The sequence below is a fragment of the Lepisosteus oculatus genome, chromosome 8 (assembly GCF_040954835.1).
Source record: "Lepisosteus oculatus isolate fLepOcu1 chromosome 8, fLepOcu1.hap2, whole genome shotgun sequence".
Lineage (NCBI taxonomy): Eukaryota > Metazoa > Chordata > Actinopteri > Semionotiformes > Lepisosteidae > Lepisosteus > Lepisosteus oculatus.
This window is the reverse complement of record NC_090703.1, coordinates 51,990,592-52,013,825: the sequence shown is the minus strand read 5'-3', so window position 1 is coordinate 52,013,825 and position 23,234 is coordinate 51,990,592. Positions and strand designations below refer to the sequence as shown.

General features: G+C 45.4%; 1 protein-coding gene across 3 annotated transcripts in view; it reads left to right on the top strand.

The window, feature by feature from the left end:
• Positions 1–23,234, top strand: part of elf1 (E74-like ETS transcription factor 1) — a 54,278-nt gene that overhangs the window by 16,769 nt on the left and 14,275 nt on the right. Inside the window, exon 1 of one of the 3 annotated variants that reach the window (XM_015351730.2) lies at positions 15,415–15,510. The exons of the other annotated variants lie outside the window; for them this stretch is intronic. The gene's annotated coding sequence lies outside the window, so the exon portion shown is untranslated. Of the gene's footprint in view, positions 1–15,414; positions 15,511–23,234 lie in introns of those variants that run through there. 3 annotated transcript variants of the gene reach the window in all.

The window sequence follows — 23,234 nt, the reverse complement described above, 5'->3', positions numbered from 1 at the left end:
GCACCCTGCATTTGTTGTTTTCTTTAATGTAAAACTTGCACGTGGCTTAGTGTGAATGTAAAGAGTGCTTATTTAAGCAGTGTTTACTGTTCTAACTAGCATGACGCTGATATCTAGGTCTGGACAGCAGATTGTGCATAATTGTTGTTTTGTGAGCTCAAGCTATGTGTGTGGCAGTGAAGTGTGGAGCACCCGAAAACCTGTCGAACCGACAACATGAGGATAGAGTCCCTTTTCCCCTTTCAGTTCTCTGAAGTGTGGTTATTTTATTTCTAATTATTTTGGAGAATGCTTTCATCTAAAAAGGCTTACATTTGTGTCTGTTTCTACAGCTGGGCAATTATGAAGCGATCTGGGTGAAGTGCCTTGTTCAGGGCTACAAGAGCAGTGGCCCAGTAGGGTGTTTGTCGAAATGCTATGACAGCTTTCACAGAATTGTTCTCCAACACAAAACTGTTCCTTAAAACTTTCTCTCTTTAAATAGGTTCTGTTTTTTTTTAAATGGCAAATTAGGAACAAATCTTGCCTTGGAGGAGGTGGCTTTGATGATCCTCCAGCAAGTTTTTCCCGGAAGTTTCCCCAGGCCCATATCCCGACTGTTTTTCTCTCTCCTCTGGCAGGCACAGACAGCCATCTCTCCCGGTCAGACACCCCTATGCCCAACCCCCCCAACACCTGGTACTCTCTGCACTTCTCAACACATCTGGTCCACAGTTCCCCCTCTCGCACTGCTGCTGCCGGCACAGTCTCCCACACGAATGCCTGAAAGGCAAAGGAAAATGTGTCCAGTGGTCTCTCTGCGCAGCTCTTAGTGCTCCTTTCTGAAGAGGCTGAATTATTCATGGCCCTTGTGAGAGTGGGCCTTGGGGGCTCTGCTGCCAGTGAGGGCTTTTGTCAGGGCTGCACACCTGCTGCACATGCGCCCCCGATAGGAATACCTGGATGGGAAACTGCAGAACTCTGAACACACCCACAGTAATAAAAAACTTTATTTCGCCAGGCTTTATAGTACGTTTCTAGGAGTTTTTGCACTCTTTCAACATTTCTTGGGATGAAACATTCTGATGACATCAGTCTGAAAATGCCAGTCAGATTGTAAAGGAAAATGCAGCGTGGTCATTGTGATCTTTTCACACTCCGTTTTTGGTGAGAAGAACATGCTGTAGTTCACAACAGCTTCTCTCCAGTGAAAGTGAAAGTGGCCTTGTGTGCTGTCAGTTCTACCTGTGTGCTGATCACCTGGCACACAGGACATTTGCATTGAATTTCCATACTGGGCATCCATTTCCCTGGAACAATACTCTCTTCTGTGTGTCGCAACTGTCAGACTGTCAGTCTGAGTAACGACCTTACGCTGGTGGTCTTTTGTTCTCAAAGAGAGGTTGGTAACCGGTGTTTGAAATGCTTGTTTTATTTCTTTGATTTAAATGTATTTTTTAGGAGGGGGAAAAAAAAGACCAATAACTGAAGAGCAAGCAGAAATGAGTACAATACAGGTCCACTGTTCCATCCGAACTTGTATCTGTCCTGGGCAGACCTACAGCGGATTCTCAGAGTGCCGGTGATCTGATTTCAGTGGTGTGAGGCTGTAGACTGGGCCATAGTCCTTAGACCTACAGTACATGGAAATATGGCTCTGCAGAAACTCTGTGGTCAGGGGCAGGGGCCCTTGATCTGCAGCTCTGGTGATATATCTTGAGGTTAGAGCTGGGGCTGACACTGGGCTGACACTGACACACAGAGAGGCTATCTGGCAGGAGGTGATGGTTTTGGTATGACAGTAAAGGTCAATATCTCATCTGGGTCTTGACGGCTGTTTTTTGCCTTAGATCAATGATACAAGAAGTGTTCATCAAGTATTGGTTTAGATGCAATGGGAATTTTCTTGATATTTATCTGTTTATATCAAGCAAACATGCAAAAGATCAACCTAGGCACAGATCTGCATATCTTTGAGTTTAGAGTAGACTGTTGTATGCTTTATTGTTGATAATCGAATTGGCCTTATTAAAGCACAATTTTATGTCTGTCCTTGCTTGTTTACCAGACGTGACTATGCCTGTATTGTTTTAAAAGCACTCATCACTTCTGCTTTATTTTTGTGATGATGGAATGGGTCCTGTGTCTGTACTGTGTAAAGAGGGCCTTGAGGAGTGCCTGGGTGGCAGTTGTGCTGTGAGGGCGTGGTGCTGTTGGCGCTATGTGCGGCATGCGCTTAAAGGGCCAGCCCTTGAAACCTGCCAGGCCCTGCTCGTCAGGACAGGGCTGCTCCCAGGGTCTCAGCCTGCTGATCTAGGCATTGAGCTCCTGAACCCCACTAGAAACATGTGCGCCTTGCTTGAAGGGGATGGTGGAATAACACAGAATGGCACCAGGGTTTGGAGCGTGAGGTAGGGAGGGGTGGTGTGGGAGAATCCACTCTCTTAAGGTGCTCAGCCTGGAGCAAAGTCTGGATGAAACTTGGTTCCTGTTCTTCATTCTCTTTGAGTTGTAGTCATCTGTAGTCAACGTGTACCTGAGAGGCAGAAGCTGTTCACATGCACTCTACCACATGGGGACAGGTGATGTTTATTTTGAAGAGCGTCTTGAGGAGCCTGTTCATTCAGTGAAGATTTGGGGCCACTGAGGTTTAACCTGAGAGCCTGCCAGGCTGTGGCTGGGGCTCTGCCTGCTGGACGCCCTTGTCCTCCAGCTTTCATTACGAGGTACATTGCTGTGAATGGGGCACTACATGAAGGTGCCACACGGTCTCCAAGGGGATTGTGGAGCTTGGTTGTGTATTTTGTTCAGACTGAAATTCCAGTTAATTTGCAGAAGTGATGGAGCAACGGATTGCCGTTTACATTTTTCCAAACCTTAGCTCAGAGCCCACGGTGAACGCCACCCTGTGTTAGCCAGATGTCCTGGGAATGGATCAGTGAAAGGGCTCTTGAGGAGCCAGAGGCCTTGTGGGTGCCTGTGTGTCCCTCCTCCCCTCGTCTAGACATGACTCGGCCGACAGCTCCCTGCCCAGGGATGTCTTCAGCGCCGGCCAGCAAAGGGCCACTCAGCAGGGTGATGGCAGGAGTGAGAGTGGAAAGTCCAGCTCAGCCCGTAGTTTCTGACTTAACGCTCAAAACCCCCGGCTCACAGACCTGGAGACTTCGCGCTGGCTGTGCAGGGAGCAGGTCAGGACTGGTCACCTCACTCGCTGCTCTTCTTCTCCTGAGCCTTCAGCTCATGGTTTGTGGCGGGGATGCCCGAGGACGCAGATGCAAAGCAGAGCGAGAGAAAAGCACGACGGTGCCTCGTCCTGCATCCACAGCCCACTGTGGTCGCTCGGTGCTCCAGCCCCCCAGTACATCAAGAACGCTGTAAGAGTATGGTGAGTGTTGCTGTGGCATCGTGCTGATCGTGTTTTCCCTGTGAGCAGTGGACTATAAAGGGAAGCTTGGTGGAAATCTCTAAGCTGAAGTTAAACTTAGGTGCTTTGTTTAGAGCTTTATAAACAATGGGAATGCTTCATCCGAAGGGATTTGAATCTCTATTCTGAGTTTTTTCCAAATCCTGTTTGAGATCCTCAGAAATGCTGCTGTACAAGAAAGGTGGGCTGTTGTCAGAGCAGTGAGTCAAAACCTGTACTCTTGGTGTTGGGGATCTCCGGGGTCCCCCTGCCCGAGCAGCCCCAGGGCCTGGGCCTTCAGCCCATATGCAGCTCTCTCTGGACTCTGGGGTAGCAGCACAGCACTCACCCCCACAGGAGCTGTCTGGGTTTGTCACATATTTAGCAATTGACCAGCAGCTGTGTTGGCTCTCGTGTGTGTACTTCACTGTTCAAGTTTTATTGTGCCTGGAGTGTCAAACTCTTGGTTTGGTGTCTAGTGCAGATTTGCCAGGAGCTCCTCTGCTTTGTGATTGTGGGCTGTGCAGGCTTGTCAGACTCGTACTCTCTGCTGTTAGCTGTTTTTTTAGCTGATCTCGAAGCTGGGTAAAGGGGGAGTGAACATGCATGTACTATAGTTTCTTGACACCCCTCTTCAGTCTGTGGGATAAAACTAGGATCTTCTGTCTGTCAAATCTGCCAGAATACTCCTAGCAGCTGATTACTGACACATAATTCTGTCCCTCGGTTAGATCAATAGCAGGTTTTGCTTTGTGAAATAATAGTGGTTTTTTGAATGGTTGGAGAAGATAGTCAAATAGTGCTGGAAAGTCAGAAACCGCTCTTGTTTGGGGGTCATTGGTTTTATGTCAGGAGTGCAGAGCTGGTGGAAATTGAACTTAATCTGAAAGCATAAGAGCATTGCTGTTGAAATTAAACCCCTGCTCATTTGAGAAAACTGAAAACCAATTAGAATAAATTACAGTGATTACTTTATGATTAAGCATAAAGCTAAAATAAATCCTTTACAGGAATGAGTTAGTCTTTATATGCATTTCATTTGTAATTATTATTACAGATCACACTTAATTAACTAAAGTACACATTTCGGTTGGTGCTTTTGTAGGTAGCTATTTTTAAGTGGCCTACTGCCATCATACCCAAATAAATGCAAATCCCCTGAGAACTCATGAGTCATGAGGCTGATGTTTCGTGGTGTGTTTATCCTCGAAAGGCAGTTAGTGTTTGCTGTTAGAAAGGAAAAGGTCTCCAGAAGATGGCTGGAGTTCTCAAGATTAGGGTAGCAAAACCCTTGAATTACAGCATTCCAAGCTGTGCTTTATCATCTAGGGGTCACAATATTTCACAAGTGTTCGCAAAAATTTAAAATACACAGGTAATTTTCATATCTTAGGAAATAAATGCTACAATAAATTAAATATGTACAAACATTCAAATATTGAATATGTATATATGCTGCTGTACAAATGTATTTGAGGTTTTGGTTACAGTCAGGAGATACAATATAGTTTTATGAGCATCTCATATTTACTCCAGTAGTATAAAGTATTACGACAACTTCAGCACTTATTAATACAGCTCATTTTGGGTATGAAAAAACCCTAATGGAGTCTCATTGATCAGATCTTCAGAAACATGATCAAGGTCACTGCAGGAAAACTATTCAGGAGCAGCCAGTGTTAAATGCTGTAGTGTCCAATCAAGCATATTAACCAATCACATCTGACTGAGTCTTCGTCAGGTGTCAGCCCTTTATCAGAAAACCTGCTTGCCCTTGACAGGGTCATGGTGAACCCACTGAGGCTAAGCAGGTGTGAGCCTGGTCAGTACCTGGATGGGAGACCTCCTGGGAAAAACTAAGCTTGCTGCTGGAATAGGTGTTAGTGGGGCCAGCAGGGGGCGCTCACCCTGCAGTCCACGTGGGTCCTAATGCCCCAGTATAGTGACGGGGACACTATACTGAAAACTGGCGCCGTCCTTCGGATGAGACAAAAACCGAGGTCCTGACTCTCTGTGGTCATGAAAAAATCCCAGGGTGCTTCTCGAAAAGAGTAGGGGTGTAACCCCGGTGTCCTGCCCAAATTTCCAATTGGCCCTTACCAATCATGGCTTCCTAATAATCCCCATCTATGAATTGGCTACATTACTCTGCTCTCCTCCCCCCTGATAGCTGATGTGTGGTGAGCGTTCTGGCGCACTATGGCTGCTGTCGCATCATCCAGGTGGATGCTGTACATTGGTGGTGGTGGAGGGGATCCCCATTACCTGTAAAGCGCTTTGAGTGGAGTGTCCAGAAAAGCGCTATATAAGTGTAAGCAATTATTAATTATTATGATGAAAAGGCCACAAGGAGCTCCAGTCCAGATGTGCTCTGTTACTGACATGATCTGTTCCCTTCCACGAGCCCTAAGGGCTCCTTTGTACCTCAAGATCTGAAAACATTAACTGACATTTAAAGCAAATCAGCTAAATGTTCTATAGAAAATTGCCCAGTAGAGCTGAACAATACAAAACGTCTAAGATGTTCAACGGTTCTTTTCAATTTGAAATAAAGCCTTTATTGCTCACACACGTTGGGGCTGATGCGCGGTCTGCTTTGGGCTCTCGTGGTGAGAGCTGTTGACTTCCTGTCAATCTAGGCCACTGAAGCTCATCCTGCAGTAGGGGGGCCAGAATGCAGCAGATGGACATTGTAGACCTGATTTATTAATGCTCAATATATTTAATCTATACAGCTCTAAAATCGTGTTCACCGCATTATCACAGATGCCGCTGGTCCCTTTGATTCTTAGGGGCCGTGGAAGTCGTCTGATTCTCAAAGAGCTATTGCTTGAGTGAATTGAACTAAATAAATTTAGTGCCTCAGCAACAGTGCATCACATAGATACAAGAAATGAATTATAATGAATCATTCTCTCTGACTGACGTGCTGCATTTTATCTTAATGTGACCTGTAAGATCTGTGAAATCTGGTATCTTTCATTTCCTTGCCTTCTCACTCTCCTGTTATCTTCAGAACTGTTTTTTATGCATGCTGGTGCGTTCATGATGTTGTAGCAATTAAAACATGCGAGTGAAGAGCAAGCAACGCATCTCTTGGCCTTTTTCTTTTACTTGAGCACTTTATTAACTTGGGCATGGAGGTGAGTGAAGGTGAACGAGGGGTTAATTTGGGAGTATTTAATCCACTTATCCTGCACAGCCATTGGCTTCAAAACAGAGTGAAAGATAGGTGGTGCTTGATAATTCCTCCTTCCAAATACCCAGGGGTGGGAAGTTTGTGCAGCTCCACTGGATAAGGCACACTTCTGAGATCTCCGAGTCTTTTCGTCTGCACAGGGGTGAGCAGGAGCAGGATAGCAGAGCAGTTCGTGAAGATCCATACAGATTTCAGTACTTGCAGAGACTCCAGGGGTACAGCCACTTGTTAGGATTGCCATTTGTACAAACATTCCTGAATTGCATGTCAAAAAATCTTGTTTCGAAGTGTTTGCAGTGGTTCCACTAAGTGTTGAGTGTGCCTGTCCTGATAATCTGACCAGCGACCAGGGCTGCTCAGTGTTAGCACCTGGACTCTGCACCGTTTCAGAACATGGACACTTCAAGTAAGTTAAGTACTGACTTAAACCTTAATTGCTTAATTAACCCAGACACTGCAGTAGATCATTAGTTGTAGCATTGACAGCAATTCAGGTATCAAGGCATCGTCTGATCCACAGGGCAATGATCAGCTTTCTGTTGTGGTTCCAGTTGTGAACCCTGCGTGGGGAGGGGGTGTGCATTTTCCCCCCTTCCCTCTTTCTGTTTCTGACGTTAAAAAAAAAGTCATATTACTGAAACCTAAAGCCTGTTCCCTAGCAACGGCCACTCCCAGCTGGTCTATTGTTCGCTCAGGTATACAGGGGCTCTTAGCAATGCAAAGCGCCTCTCGGCTTCACCTCCAGGCCGCTGTTTGTGTTGGCCGTGTGCTCTCTGCTCTCGGAGCCCAGCCCTGCTGAACAAAGCCCCGCTCGTCTGATCCACAGCCAGACAAACACATCGTCACATCGCCTCTGCTCCTTCCTCTCCTGGACTAACGTTCCATGAAGCCTTGGATAGATAGGGAAAGTTTCTTATTTGCATGTGGCGAAGCCTTTCTGGCCCATCAACAAGTGATTATTATTTGGTTGTGTTTGGGGCTGGTTCGTTTTTAACTTTTTTTTTCTGCTGTCATGGAGTGTGTAGCGCATTGTGCTCCCCAACAACAGCTCTATATCTGTTTTCATGTTAGTGCATAAAGAGATTGAACATCTTTTTCTTTATTTCTCCGAAAGGCTATAACAGAACTAGACAGATGGTGAGCAATTCACAGTTTGGACGATTTAATACATTTAATTTTACTGAACTGTTTTGAAAACAATGTGGCTCACAGCAATTTTTCTTCTTTTTTTAAAACTTGCCAAGGAGTGAGCTCCTCACCCATTGCCTGCAGGAAGTGACAGCAGTCAGTAGAGGTATTTTTACTAGACGTTCTCCTGACCTGTTACTTGTGCATTTCAAGCATTACAAGGTTTTCCCTGCGCATAGTGCAGTGGTGCTGTTTCTGCACGCCTTGTTGTAAATGTGACTGTGCTGCTTGTGAAGGGTGACCCAGGTTTTACGGGCCCCACCCCACCCTCTGATCCCCGTCTCTCCCCTCATCAGACATCCCTGTAAGTGGTGGCAGAGATGCCACACAGCCTGCCGCCTGCTGGCTGCGATTTTCACCAGGAAGCTGGAAAGTCAGCTAAGGCTCCAGGGTGGGATCAGAAGCTCTGAGGGACTTGTGGAAAGTCTCTGTTCTTGTCTTGTGAGGAAGTTGATGTGTGTTGTTAGGGAGCTGTGCTGATTTTCCTCTCTGGGTTTACTCTGTTTTCCTGATTTCAGTGACTAAAATTAAGTAATAATTATACTGGTTTATCATTTCTTAAGGTTAGGCCATAGAACAGTGGGTAAGCTGCTGGACAATAGAGGCAATAGGTGCACTGCTGTTGTACCCTGGAGCAAAGTCCAGCCAGCTGCATCAGGGAGACCAGCATTGCTGGGGGTAGCCCTGCGATGGCCCAGCATCAGGATGTCACATGTACTCAGTCCACTTTATGTTAGCCAGGATCAGCTCGGGCCTGGTTTGGACTTTGTCTTTGCCTTATCTTTTCTCCTGTCAGGAATGTTTTCTCTGCTCTACATTCTTAGTTGCTTTTACCTGTTCCTGAGAAGTTCACTGTGTCCTCTGGGAACCTCTGGTCTTCTCTCGCCTCTCTTTCAGTCTGGGCCGGTGGGTAGGTGTCTCTGTCAGATCGCTGGACATCTGTTCAGGACTGGGATGAATAGCAAAGGGCTAAAGGCTAATACTATGTATATATACTATGAGCTAAAACTTAAAGGTGAAATTTACTCCAGTTTTGAGACCCACGTTATTTTAGTATTTGGTACAATTTTTGTACACTGTACCATTAATCCTATACAAAATAAAACATTGATAAACATTGTTTTACCAAATCAGCTTTAGTTTATAGGTTGCAAAGTTCTTCTGTGAACTTCTAACTTGAATTTAGAAGCAGAGTGTGTAAGAAGTGTTAAATGCCGTTAATGGGTGTCCGTTTCAAAGTCCTTCAGGAAGTCTCCATTCAATTACCCCAGTGCTCAGTCTCAGGTTAGTTTGCTGTGTCAGGAATGAATGCTTCTGAAATGAATACTACAGATTTATTGAGCTGGAGTCTAAGGATTCATGATTTGGCTTAATCCAACCAGCCATCTGACCCTGGGCCCAGGACGGGACGCCAGTCCATTGCAAACCTTATGGTAATGTTGGATTTAAAGAAATCCAACACAAAAAGATCACAGCTCATATCATTAGATCTTCATGTGTTGAAAAGAGAAGTGCATTTGCTACAACACAACAGAGTCTTCTTGCGTTGCCACAGAGTATTTTGCTCCTGTGGGTGCAGTGTGCTGATGAGACCATGCCACTCACCATAGATAAGAGATAATCAGGCTCATCTTGTATGCGCCTTCCAGCTCTCCACTTTGAAGAACTTGGTGTGATTGTTTCGAGAGGCTTGGACTGAAAAGGGGTGGGATATTTTGTGGGTTCTCTCTCTCGAGGAGAGCCAGTGGTGAGAGAGGGTTTGTGCCCTAGATACCCCGAGTCTGAGCTGTCCTAGATACCCCGAGCCAGGGCACAGGGCAGGCTGCAACGAGCGACGGAGCAGATCTCGCACACTGGCTGCAGACAGGGGGCTATTTATACCCACCCTGGGCCTGCTCGACAGCCCCTTTCTCTTCCTTCTCATCCTGGGGAAGTACAGCAGTGGCCTTGAACATAAGATGCCAGATTTTGAATTTGAAGGAATCTGCCTTGTTACATAATTTTTTTGTTGTGCCTGCTTAACAGAATAAAAGGTCACTGTCACCAAAAACGACAACAAGAGCTTTTGGTTTGAGTTTTTTACTTTGCCCTTTGCAAAACTTCAAAGGGTTTTGTTGGTTACTTTTCCTCGTTACGTTTTCCTTCGGTCACTTGTTACTCTTGGGCAGGTCACTGTCCAAAAACAGAAGCCTGGAAAGAGGTCCTGAATCCAGCACTAAACACACTGAGCCACCCTGTTCCCTTTCTTCATGAAATGTGATAAGGCAGGCGGTAAATGTCGTAAATACGCAGAATAGCCAACTGTCCAAACAGATCAGCTTGCAGTGCAATTGAATGTGGGCTGTACTCCCTATAGCTGCCTTTGAGGGGAATGTTTACATTTTAGTTTATTGTCTTTTGCATGGAAGGTGCCAGTAAAAGACAGGGGCCACTTAGACAGCCACTAGGCTTGATCTTCTAAAAATGAACAGCAGTTTGTATCGGTTCATATTAAAAGCTGTACATATGTACTAGTGCAGAACCTTTCTGATTTTGCTCTTTGCCTCTTTCTTTTGCTAATAAAAGTGGTTGGCCTGACCACATTCTTAAACCTCAGTCGAAGTGGCGAGACTACTGTGGAGCTGTAACAGCACTGAATTCTTGGTAAAAGAGAGCTGGGTTGCTGTTGATCCTTTTAAAGAATCTTAATTTCACTTGCATGCATTCAGGATCAGCAAGTTTTCTTATTGTGATGGATCACTGACTAGCTATAAAACGCCTTGTTTTTAGTTTTGTTTTCCCAATGGGTGCAGTTTTCTATGAGTGGGAGTTCAGTGGGTGGGAAGGAGCTCTGGATTTTTCTGGGTTGTTCCTCAACATGGTGACGCAGTAAGTTCAGCAGGCATTTCATCCAGAGAGATCCTTCATTGTCAAAGTGATCTGCAGCACCTTGGTTTGTTAATCAATTAAGGGTCAGTTTAGTACTTACTGGAAGGACAGAGCCTTTGTCCAAAACCAGGAAGAGAAAATGGAGCACTATTGAATGTGGAGTGATGACAGGGCTCAGTCTGCCTGCTCAGTCTCATCTTTCATTACAGATCAACATATCAGTGTCTGAGTCTGGATAGGTGCTGAGAACCATGCGGGTTTGCTCCAGGATCTGACACTTTGCTGCTGGCTTGTTTGGCTATGGGTTATTCCTAAGGGCTCCAGGTTCTGTAGTGAGTGACAAGTGTGTCAAACTGGGGTAGATGAGCCACTTAGGAACTGAGCCAGAGGTGCTACATCAGGGGCTCAAGAGGGTGGTGTCATCCTGGACGCAATGCAGTGTCTTCCCAGGACTTCCACCATGTTGGCAAAGTGACATCATGGGCTGAAGAATGTGCTATCAGTGTCATGTGACAGTGTCAGGTCTGCCAAACATTAGTTGGTTAGAAGTGAGGTGATTTCTTGGGTTTGTTTTAAAGATGCAAAAGTGTTGTATTACTGAAGAGATTAGCCTATGGATTTCTGATGTTAAGCACAGCCCACCTCTTTTTAAAGTAATTCCCCAGTATTCTCGTCTGTGTCCTCTTCAGAAGTAAAATGAATGACAAAAAATAAAAAATCTCAAAGTAGAGTCTGCTAGCATTTTCTTGTGCCACTACCAGATATTTGTTCCTAAGTTTGTTAACTTACCTGTGTGTTTAACTTTTTAAATTAGAAATAACATAAGAATAGCAGGTCACATGGCATGGCCATTTTGTACAAAGGCTGCTGTGTCACACTGCGCTAAACTGATAAAGGACATGTTGATTATACTGGATTAACACTTTGTATTAATCCTGTACAAAGTACTGGGCAGTGTTTCAGAGGTAGGCAAACAGAGGTGCTTTATTAGCTCATATTGTGTCAGAGAGTGATGGGGGTGTTAGGGGAGCAGTTAAGAAGAAAATTAATGTTACTCTCTTCTAAATGCAGAAGCAGGATTACCTAGGAAAACCAACCCAATTGCATCTTGAGCTCCAGGTGGAGGTGAATGGGGACCTCATTAACTGGTGCACAGTTTATCCCGGGCTGTCTGCATGGATTCAGCCCCATCTCTGCAGGATGGGCATCTCAGTCAGGGGAGGTATTTCAGTACAAATCAGACAGAGAAATTTGACTTCTGATGTCAGAGTCTCCAAAAACAGCTCTTCCACACCTGCCTTAGACTTAGCATTAACAGTGCCGGCAAGCCTGGAGGTTTTACTGTAAAGACCCCTGGATAGGAACATGTGTAGGATTAATGTTCCAGTCAGCTGACACCTCTGTTGCTCACCGGTGTATAGTTCTAGTGGAGAATTTGATCAATTAGTTTAGGTGAGTTTTCCTCATTTATATCTAAAATTCTGCCTACATTTTAGAGTTCTCCACGGAGCCCAGAGGGTATTAAAAGAGCCTAGGGAGAAGTCCACGGTGATGTAAAAATAAGCATTTTTGTTAATGAAAATACCACAACCTCTAGGGAATTGGCTGTAGGCAGAAAATAAGAGCACTCTGTCTTTCAGGATCTCCACCCAAAATCTCCTCTCACAATGTGCAGCCTTTTTAGCTAGAGGAGGGTATGTGGGGAGCACAGGAATGTGTCTGCATTCTTACTCTGTTGAATGAGCCGGTCGCCAACCGAGGGACCTAGCACAGCCTGACGAGGGTGTGGCTGGCACCTGGCCTCCCCACAGGAACTCTGGCCCAGTGGCGTCATTTTAATACTGCATCTCTGCCATGCCAGGCGTGGTTCAGTCACATGGCACTCTTACGATACACAAACGCCTGTTTTATCATCTGCATTTTTTTCTCTTCTTTCATGTTTTGTTTACCACAGAGGCTGTTGCCTTTGTCCTGCATGTTACTGTTTTGTGATTTCTGCTTGTACTGAAGCATGAAATGCTGACGAAAACTACCCCAGCTACTGCAAAGGAACTTTATGGCAGAAGGAGGGGAAATGATATGGGGAAATGTGGCAGAGTTGCATTATAATGTTGTTCCAATTATTCAATGCCATATTGGGACATTCACTGCTTCCTCTGTGTACAGCACCTAGTGGAAACTCTGTAAAGAAATGGAAAAATGGACTTTGGAATTGAGAAGCAAAATATGTCTACACTTAATTCATACCACAGTAAAATTAAATGATTTTTCAGTATTAAGATCATTTGTCAGTGATAATAAGAGATGAATGAATCTTTTTAAAGATCCGATTGGCCTTGTCCTTAAACAAGTTTTCTTCTACAGATGCATCTCAAATTATGTCCAGTACTGTCCTGTCAGGTCCTGAATTTTATTTGGTATTGTTCGTGGGTGAATCTTGACATGGCATAAATCATCCCTGCTAGAGGATAGAGCAGGAGATATTGATCCCTAACTAACGAGCTGAACCTCGTAAGGGCTTATTTTCCTACTCACAGACTGCAATCAGCTTTGCAAATGTTTAGTGAGATTACAGCTTTTCTGAATGTTGGTCCTGGTTACACTTCATAGTGCAGTCATGTTGCTGGGACTTGTGTTGTCCTCAGCAATTGTGTGCATCGTCTTGAGAAAACTGCTCTAGAACAGTCTGAAGTCTTCTTATCGGAATCTGGAGAATACATTCCTGCCCAGGATCTGAGCGGATGTGAAGCCACTGTGATCCAGGTTTTTTGGGAGCTAAAGTGTCGTGTGTTTTCGGGGGCTGGAGACTGCAGTGGCTTTCCCAGCTGTGCCATGCAGTCTGTTCTTCCCCCTTGCTTTGAGTCGCGTGTGGAGGGTGGGGGTGCATGGCGTTACGCTGCAGCCCAGCTGTTATCTCTCCCCCCACTGCCTGACACCGAGGCCTCCCATCGCACAGATCAAGACTTGAAGCTGAAAAAAAAAAGTCCAAAGCCAGGAGCAGGCGTGACTCATGCCTGTTTTGCTGTTGTGTTCTGAGTTTGTGTTTTTCCAGTCTTCCCGTGCTATGACATGTCAGCCGTGGTATGAGTGTAAACGGGGCTGCAGGGCGGGACCGGGGTTGTGAAAGTCTGGCGGAGGCCCTGCTTGTCCTGAGCCTCTGGCCTGACGGAGCGTGTCCTGGCCCGTGGCCCTCCGCCCAGAGCTAGCCCCTCGCCTGCCTCCATCCCACTCGGGGTTTCAGGTGCCTGGCTTCGCCTTTGGCTCTTTCTTTTACTAGTTAGAGTCTTAAAAGGTAAACCTGTACAGACAGAGAGGCACTGAAAGCCCTTTTTGGTTCCCCTTCAACCACGGCAGAAAAGGGGATGTTGTCGCCAAGTCAGTCTCAGTTTCTTTATGTAACAGGATCATACTTCACCTTTCTGGTGCTAAAGAGATTTATCCAACTTCATAGCAGGCAGCGTAAGGGAAAGCCTGCACTGTGAGAGTTTCTGAAACCCACTCCTGTTCATTTTTGTTGCATGAGAAGTTTTGTTCAGTGTGTGCGTACACTCTACCCGGGCTCTGAGAGAGGGCCAAGGAGATACGCTGAGCTGTGGCTATGTTTTTATTTTCCAGTCTGGTCTTGTACCAGATACGTACACAGCAGCCAAAATAACAAAAGTGTCTTCAAACCAAAGTATTTAAAAAATTTCTGCAGCGGAGATGTTGCTCGTGCAGGAAGGCCTTTCTCAGACAGATGAGAAATGCACGCCTTTTCAGTTTGCGTGTCCAGATATGAGATGGGGTGTCGCTTCTGCCTGTGTGCGTAGTGTTGTGTGGCTGTTGGATGTAACTGCAGTGCTGAGCGCCAGGCAGCCTGCTAAGCCGGTGTTGAAGGATAAATGGCGGCGCTCCTATGCTGCAGTGCCCTGCGGTGGGAGATTCGCAAGGCTAGTTTGGCGATGGCTTGTGGTTTCTCACATGGGTGGAACACAGGATTGCACAAACCAGCTCACACAATCACGGGCATAAATCAGGCATCCACTGTTGGGATTAACATGAAATAAATATCTGAATATTCTCCTGATTCCATATTTAGTCTCAGTGGCTCACTGACGAGACTTCTGTGTTTCCCACAGAAACTAAAGCGATGTTCTCCATTGCCAAATGACAGCTAATTGTTGTTGTTCAGGCAGCCGGATCCATCTGAGAAGAGCTGCTCGTGGCGTCTCGCAGCACTAGACAGGCTGAGGATGGGCGTGCCTGTCTTGGGTTAGGCCATTTTATTTAACCCATCTGTACAGTCACATGTGTTTGGAATTTGCACCCACAGATGTCTTTTGGGTCCTGCACCCTCAGACATGTTGCTCTGAGGCCTTTTGACTTTGTCATAACTCTGCTTTACACAAAAAACATTTGCACAAACCCTCCTCAGTCTGAACGGAATGTTAAAGAAACTGAGCAGCAGTTGTTTTGTCTTTAGTGTTAAGTGTTCTTTTTTCATCCACACATGTGTATAAATATTGCACTGAGTGACACAGGGCTGCTTGCTTGCTGCTCAGACGTTGACCAAGAATACCACAGCATAACTATTTGGAAATTAACAGTTTGAACAGTGCTTTGTTTGTTGTGTGACTATTCTTTTCCCTTGGTCTTGTCATTGTTTATTATTAAGTTCACTGAATCTGAAGATGGTTTTTCAGAGTCCTTTTGATGCAATTTCCTGTCTTGTTGTCACAACCCTTTGCGACGGTTCCTCTCTGTTTTGTGTGGCCACCCTGAAGAGCTGTCCTGCTGTGGGTGAACACATTTCAGTTCTCCGAGTAGAGAAGAGGGCAGCGGGTCCCTGTTCACAGCCATGGGTCAGCAGCTGCCGAGCTCTGTGGAATCTTGTGTGAGTGTGTAGTCTATTTATGCTGGCTTTTCCAATTTTCTTCTGCTGTTTTGAGGGAAATGTCATTCACATAGCACTTGCTTGATGGAATCTATCTACATTTTGCATTCAGTAGTAGGCCAGGATATTTGCTCTAGGTTGGCGTGCATTCTTTTGAAGCATGGAGCAGGATTGGGATGAGAAGCCACAGGTCTACTGCTGGACTGCTGGTTTAAACAGGATGCAAAACCACAGGGCTCTTGTGGCACCTTCGCGATTCCTTGCACAGCTTAATCTTGTAATTAGTCTGGTTCTGTCGCAATTTCTGGCCCCAGATGTTCAGTGTCTTTTGGCAGGTTTCCTATCAGGGGTTCATATTCTGCAAGTGTCCATTGGACCGCAGTGTGTCTCTCATCCCTGCCTCTTTGTGTAATGGTCATCAGAAGAGAAGTCCAGTTCCTACAGGAAGGGACCAGGCTTCACAAGAGGGTATACTCAAGGTTTAACTAATAAATTCTCTCGGACCATTGCGAATGCATAATGAATGTAGAATTCATTATGCTGGATTCTTTTGCAGACTGTATGAGGATCAGCACCAAGGATGTGGGTGAAGAGCTCAAAGGTTTTGACTCTCATTCTTATTTTCTAAAAAAAAAGGCTCATGCTTCAATAGGAGATTGTAATTTTTTTTAAAAAAAATTCTGCCTGAGACTTTTGTACAAGTTGGCACAAAAGGCTCACAGTAATACAACTACTATATGTTTTAAATATAATTTAAAGCCAGAGAGGTGGAATCATTTTAGAAAGGACAACATTTTTGGCTTACTTGGTGCTGGGAAAGGAGACAGTACCAGGACGAGGGCCTGTACTGAGATGAAGCGCCATTTTTGTATCAAAAGCTGCTTGAAAATACAGGAACTCATTTTGTACTTCTCAGAAAGTACAGCGCAAAACCGCCGAGTGTCACAGGGGAGGCAGGCTGCGGCTGCCTGTGTCACAGAGGATCAGCAGTTCCATCTCTGAGACAGGAACTGGCAGTAGGGGGGTGGGGGGTTCTTGGCGCTGTAGCAGGGTCTGGTGTAGTGCAGGAGGGGTTTGCCATTACCTCGGTCGAAGCTCCATTCGCACACGTTAATTACTAGTCCTGCGCCAGCGAGACTGGGAATAAAGTACAGAACTCTGTGGGTTTTCTGGAAAAACAAATAATAAAAGCTAAAAGCTATTTAGCTTATAAAATCTAATGTACTTCAGGGCCTAAATGCTATACTCACAAAATCTTCTCTGTGAAGCTGACGCATGCATTCATCATGGTGCACTGAAGGACAAGGCAGTGAAACTCCTGCTATCTCCAGGGCAGAGGGACAGTGTCAGGAATGTGTGCAAGCACACTGCTTCACAGACTAAGCCTTCTTTTTTGCATATCGCCCTGTAGTTTGAGGTTCTCAGCCCATGTGCTTGCCTCAGTTCAGCTCCATCTTATCAGTTATCTGGAATCCGGCCCTGTTTGTCTCCATGTGCCTCACGCTGGATAGCCGCATGGTGTAGGAACATGTGACGCCCAGTATGTCAGTCTCCCTGCACTGAAGAACCAAAATCAATTTGCAGGTCATAGCCACCACTAACCCACTGCCCATCAAAACTGTGTAAAAACTAGTCTCAAGTCTCTGTAGAAATCAGGAGCCAAACAGAATGTTACAGGTCTTAAAGTGTACTTTATCAGCTTTGTTGAAAAAGAAAAATTGCCCTGTGCAGTGTAGTTAATAGCCTGAGACTCCAGCCGATCTAGAGGTGGAGATGATCAGTAGCTGTCAGTGATGAGATGTTTTTATGAGGGTGAAAAGCTAGAAATTATTGTCAGTTTTGAAAGGACAGTGAGTCATTTAAGTCCACCACCACTGTGCTATTGGTGACGGAAACCTCAATAACTAAAATAGGCCAGAACTGAGCACGTGGGAAAGGACAGAGAGTGGAGGTAGGGCTAAAATAAACCAGGTGCATGCTGGGAGAAAGAGCTGTGCTTTTCTTTGCAGACTGTGGACCCTTCAGTGTAACCACTTCACTTCACGACATGTTTCGTGTTTTTAAAAGTCAAGAAATACAGTGGGGGATGGGGGCTCCCCTTAGAAAACTAATTTCCTGTAGAAGATGCAGCCTGCTACTTTTTTCCTCGGGAATGTGCATTAAATAGACTGTTGACATTGGTGAAAAACTCTCATTTGGTTTTACAATCCAGTTTAAAAATTGGCCCTCGATTAGTCAAGGCTGGCCTGTCCAAGAGTAGCCTGCCCTTCAGTGGTTGGATGTTTGTTCCTGGATGTGAACCATGTGACAGAAAAAGCTGTGCTTTCTCAAAAATAAATCAAAAGCAGCATTGATACCTTTTTCGTCAGCTCTCAAAAGTTGAGGGCTAGTTAATAATGGGATGGGACACCTCTGAGGAAAACCAGATTACTGGCATACAGTAAGAGTTGTAGGGGGACTAGTAGATGACTTTCTTCCTCAAGACCTGCATTTCCAAACCAGCAAACAAGTAAGATGACGGAAGACTCCATATTATATTTTGTAAGAGTAGTTCAACCAAGGTTTGTGTGCAGAATTGTTGCTTTCACCTTGCGCTATAGGCTAAATTATGATGTGACTAATTTTATTTGTGCAATCAGAAATTGGTCACAAACTATCTGTGCAAGACTTTCCCCCTCAGCCTTGCAGCCAGCTGACAGCCCTTGAGCGCCGTCAGCCAGCAGCCCCTCAGCTGACAGCTGATGAGCAGTTTCAGGGCAGCTAAGTGAGTTTGATACAGGTTAATTGTGCCATCAAGGGGGGCCTTAGCAGCAAAGGAGAGGAGAGAGTTTCCACCCCTGCAGTGAAAAGAGAGAAGTGTTAGCATGAATGTGGTCTAACAGTCAGGAAGTAACAGAAAACCTATCGCTCAGTGATGCATTTCCTGTGAGTGTAGGATTCACAGGTCAGTTTGTGGGTGTTTCTTTTCTCTCTCGTATTCTCTTTCTCTTCCTGTCTTCTATATTTACTACCAGGGCCTGTTTTACATTGATAAGAGGAAGATTTTTTTTTAAAATACAAGACCTCAGTGGCTTCTATAGCTATTGCATACTGAAAAAAATAGAGAGGTGCTAAGATATGAAGTGTGTGCATACATGTATGTGCATGAACACATTTAACACATTTTGTGCAAACGCATTGAATTGTGGTTACTTTCCTTTTAATCTCTAAGCAGAAAAGGTTTTTGGATTGTCCATTTATTTTAAAATTGATTTTGTTTATTTTTTGCATGTTGAGTTACATACTAACAGCACAATTTTAGATTGAAAATGTAAAATACAAAATGTATTTGTATTTTGACGTGCAATCTGCACAATAGTTTTTAGTCAGTAGTTAAGACCTGGAGTAGCTTTTGGAATGTATCTATTTTATATGAAGGTGATATGGTGTATGAGAGATCGCCCTTACCTTTCTTTTTGCCATGTTTCTGAATAAGATTTAGATCTAAGATAGAGGTGCTTCCTTCATTTTCTCATGTTACACATACAGTAACAAACCCTCAGGTGTGCTCAGTTTGTCCACTTGTCCTCCTCGTCCCAGAGGTCCCGAACATGTGGGCTTCTGGACCCTGAAGCCATGCAAGGGACATCCACCTGGACACAGAAGGGCAGAACAGCCCTGATCTTGAGCCAATACTGGTACAGGTACAGACTGAGGTGGGCGGTTTCTGTTTCCCTGTGGTGTGTCTGTGATTAAATTCCATTCTTTAACTGGAAGCTCAGGAGGTGTATCTGTCCTGGTATTTAACATATCATTGCATTCTCAGTGCAGCAGCAGACACTTAGGTTGTATCGTAGCTGTTTACTGGTCAAGATTAGGATGTTTTGTTCTTCGTCAAGCATTGTGTGCTGTCATAGTGCATCCGTCTTCAGTCTAGACTGGGAAAACACAAAATCATTTTTTCCCTGTGTTCCAGAAATTGCAATGAGTGTCTTGGTATGACTCAAGTACTAATGAACTAATGAAGATTAATTTATTTAATGGGTGCTGTCTAATGTTCTGAATAACATGAAAACATATCTATGAACTGCATGTCAGGTTTGCAAGAATCTTGAATGTGAGTGAAGATCTTTCGTTGTTTGCCCACTCTATGTTACTGAAATATTCTACAGTCCATTTAAATAGTTGAGTGCATTCTTGTACCTCTTGCTGGAGATTACAACACAATTTCTTAACTGAGTTGCCAGTGCACAATAGGTTTTGTTTCACAACTAACAGGCGTTTAAGGGTTTGAAGTCTCTGTGTTTTATTCTGATTTTTCTTAGCAGGTTTTTTTATCATGGCAGCTGCCAAAACAAGGGGTTTATGCAGTTGTATGGAATTTTGCTGATTAGTTTTGTGCAATTCCAAGGGTTGACTGAAGTACCCCTGCAGATCTGACAAGGCCTGTATGTTGCTAGGATCAATTTTGCTGAATCTTTCATGAATCTTTCACGAACAAGACAAAGCATTCATGGATTTGATATACTGTAGAAGTCCCCGTCTGCACTTCCTCTCTTCTCATGTCTCATAAAATGCAGTGTTGTTAGAGCTAAAATTAATGATAAGACACCCTTAATCTGAAGCTGTTCAAAATGTACTTTTGTGGTAGAACTATACATTAGTTTGTATTAAAATTATTCAGCACCATCTAATCTCTGGTTGCTTCCTACTAGGTTATAGAACCGATTATATAAGTACCTGACATGAAGTATGAACTATATGGTTGAACCATAACCTTGTAAATGAAAAGCAGGGTAGAAAAAAAGATGATGGTTTTCGCATAACAAAATAGGCCAGTGAGGCATTTACCGGCAAGAGCCTTTATCCCACCTCTGTGCACTATACAGCACTAGTTGTCCTGCAGGCCTTTGTCGCAGTGAGCAGTTCTGTGGGCAGCAAAGTGGACCGTGTGCTCATTAGTTCAGGGCCTGTTCTGAGGTTTCCACTTCTTTCTGAAGTATTAATACCATCTGGGCAGTGACCTCATCTTGCTATCTTGCTGTCTTGCTGTTACAAGAAGCATGGAGGCTGAAAGGTTTAAAAAAGTTAAGAAAAGCCATGCGACCAAGGCCTTGGAGCCAGCCCCTCCTCTTCAGAGCGCTATTTTGTGGAGTCAGAGGAGGATCGCAGTTTCTCATTATTAATCACTCCCTCGGCTGGCGGTGGGCTCCTCTGTGCTGATGATGAAACTTGTTCCAGACTAGATGGCTTTTTTTTTTGCTAAGTAAGCCACATGGAGGGTTTGTCTTTCTCAGTCTTTTATTTTTTTTCCCACATTTTTCCAGACTGCTTGCCGGGGGCAGAGTGACTCAGTACGTAGCCATTCAGATGGGTTTAATTACAGCACCTCCTTTCATGGTCAACACAGCCCTGAAGCCACGGTGATGGCGGGGCGGGAGGTGCACTGTAGGAAATGTAGTGTCTCTGCAGCTGTGGCAGGACCAGTGTTTTGTCATTATGCATTTTGTTCTCTCTTTAATGAGAATAATAGAGACAGTTTTTTTCTCACAGAAATGGATGAAAAGATGCTTTTCTAAAATACTTGTTTGATACAGGCTGTTTGTAAAACATCACACCTGGAATTCTAACTCCATTCTGGAGCTTCTGGTCACTGGTCGGTAAAGATAACCTGCTTCAGCTCATCAGGTCTTCAGAATCCTGCCAGCTGGGTGAGAACACAACTCGCTCGAGATTTGTGGCTGAAGCTTCCATGTGTATGTTGTTTGCACACTATTTGCGTTTAAATAATTCAGGACTTATAAATTAATACCCCCCATGGCTCCTGTTGAAGGTCGGGTGTTTTTGCAGAGCATTGCTGTGTCTCTTCACTGTTGTGCTCAGACCAGGCTGTTCCTTTGTCAAACTCACACTTTTGCTTTGTAGCCTGGGGCTGTCATCCTGCGCGTCCCATGGTCTCTGTCTGTCCTGTCTGCGCACTGCCGGCTGGCCCTCGTGCAGCAGGGCACAGGAGCAGTGTGCTGGGCAGTGCTGTAAACTGCAGTGAGATGGGCTTGTAGGGACCTGACTCTGCAATGAGCGTGGAGGCTGACAGGCAGGGTGAGACAGGCTCCCTCCATTCCTTTGCTTAACTGTTTAGGCTCAGCTCACAAATGCTGAACTGATCAGTAGCGCCACCTACTGTGAAGGCCTGATTGCTTTATGCGATAGCTAGTTCTGCACTGCTTCTGCAAACAAGACTGTATGGGTGTTAGTTTTGTCCTCTGTGAATGTAGACTGTTTCTTCTGATGTGACAACATTATACCTGTGAACCTGTGTATCTCGTTTAGTGTGGAAAAGTGTTGATAATGGCAAAAGGCGGCAGTAAAAAGTGTTTACAGAACAGGTTTACGGGGGGTCCTGTGACCCTCAGGCTGGGGTCTGGGTCTGGGGAGAGATAGAGAGAACAGGAAAGGCTTGCTGGCCTGGTGTGAGTTTGTTTGGTTTAACGACTTGGGAGTCGGTCCGGAAGGGGCTGTGACACCCTGGGCATATGCAGGGCCTGACAGGTGACAGTGCTCTTGTGATTTCTGCTCTGGGGAGGAGAGGCAGGCTTGTGAATTGGGGCTGATTGAGCGGACTGGAGGAGTTAATTGGGAGGAGCTGATCATTGTGATTGGAGCCACGGCAGGTGTTGGATCAGCCAGCCCTGCCCTGCAATTAAAGCTTGGGAGCCTTGAGACCGATGGACGGGCCGCCCCCATTTCCCAGACATCCTGTTTCTCACTCTGAGCCACTGGAACTTCAGAAGCCTTGGCACAAGGAACACAGTTCGATGGTCTAGAGCTGCCAACTTCCACTGCAGTCCGGGAGGAGGGCAGGGAGCCCTGGGCTGGAGAGGGGAAGAAACCTGTCCCTGCACAGCTGTGGGGCTGGAGGGCATTGTTGTGTGTCTCAGTTTTATCCCTCTTCATAATGAGACAATAACCCCCCCCCCCTTCTTGTGCTCCTCTGGGGATTAGCACTCCAAAGCAGAGCCACATGTGGACAAATCCAGCAGCTGTAGCACACGCTTGACCCCAGGCAGGCATTCCAGAGCAGTAGCCCCACCCCAGCGAGGCAGGAGGCAGGAGGCAGGAGGCAGGAGGCAGGAGGCAGGAGGCAGGAGGCAGGAGGCAGGAGGCAGGAGGCAGGAGGCAGGGACAGAGCTGGGGGGGGGGGCGAGGTGAGGTGGGTGCCATCTCATAACTTGTCCCCACCGCTCTGCCAGTTCTTCTGTTAATCGTTAACCAGCCTTGCAGTGCTGGTTCACTCCTCTCAATGACGAGGTTATCAAGTGTTCCTATAAAACAGGCAAGGGCTTTAGCCTTTGTACTGCAGGAGATTGAGAACATGGAGCTCTTGAAGGTGCTGCATATTACTGAGGAAATCACTGAGCTCCCCCAGCTCCCCGCCCCCCTGGTGCACTGTCTGGTGCACTGGGAAGGCCGAACTGCACCCAGTTTGGGGCGAGGGCTTGTCAGGGGCGTGACTGATGGCTGTGAACTCTGAGCCCTGTCCTCCATTCAGCTACCGCCTTGTCATTCAGAAGATGTAGCAAGGGAGCAAGGCCACATACTGTAGTAAAGAACTGTTTCGACAGTAAGGAGATTTTGAAGCCATTTGTAAAGCATATTAGCCAAGATGAATGTAATCAAATAGTACAGAATTATTGTTTATCTTTTCCATTAACAAATTACCATATTACCAGCAATATTCATCCATT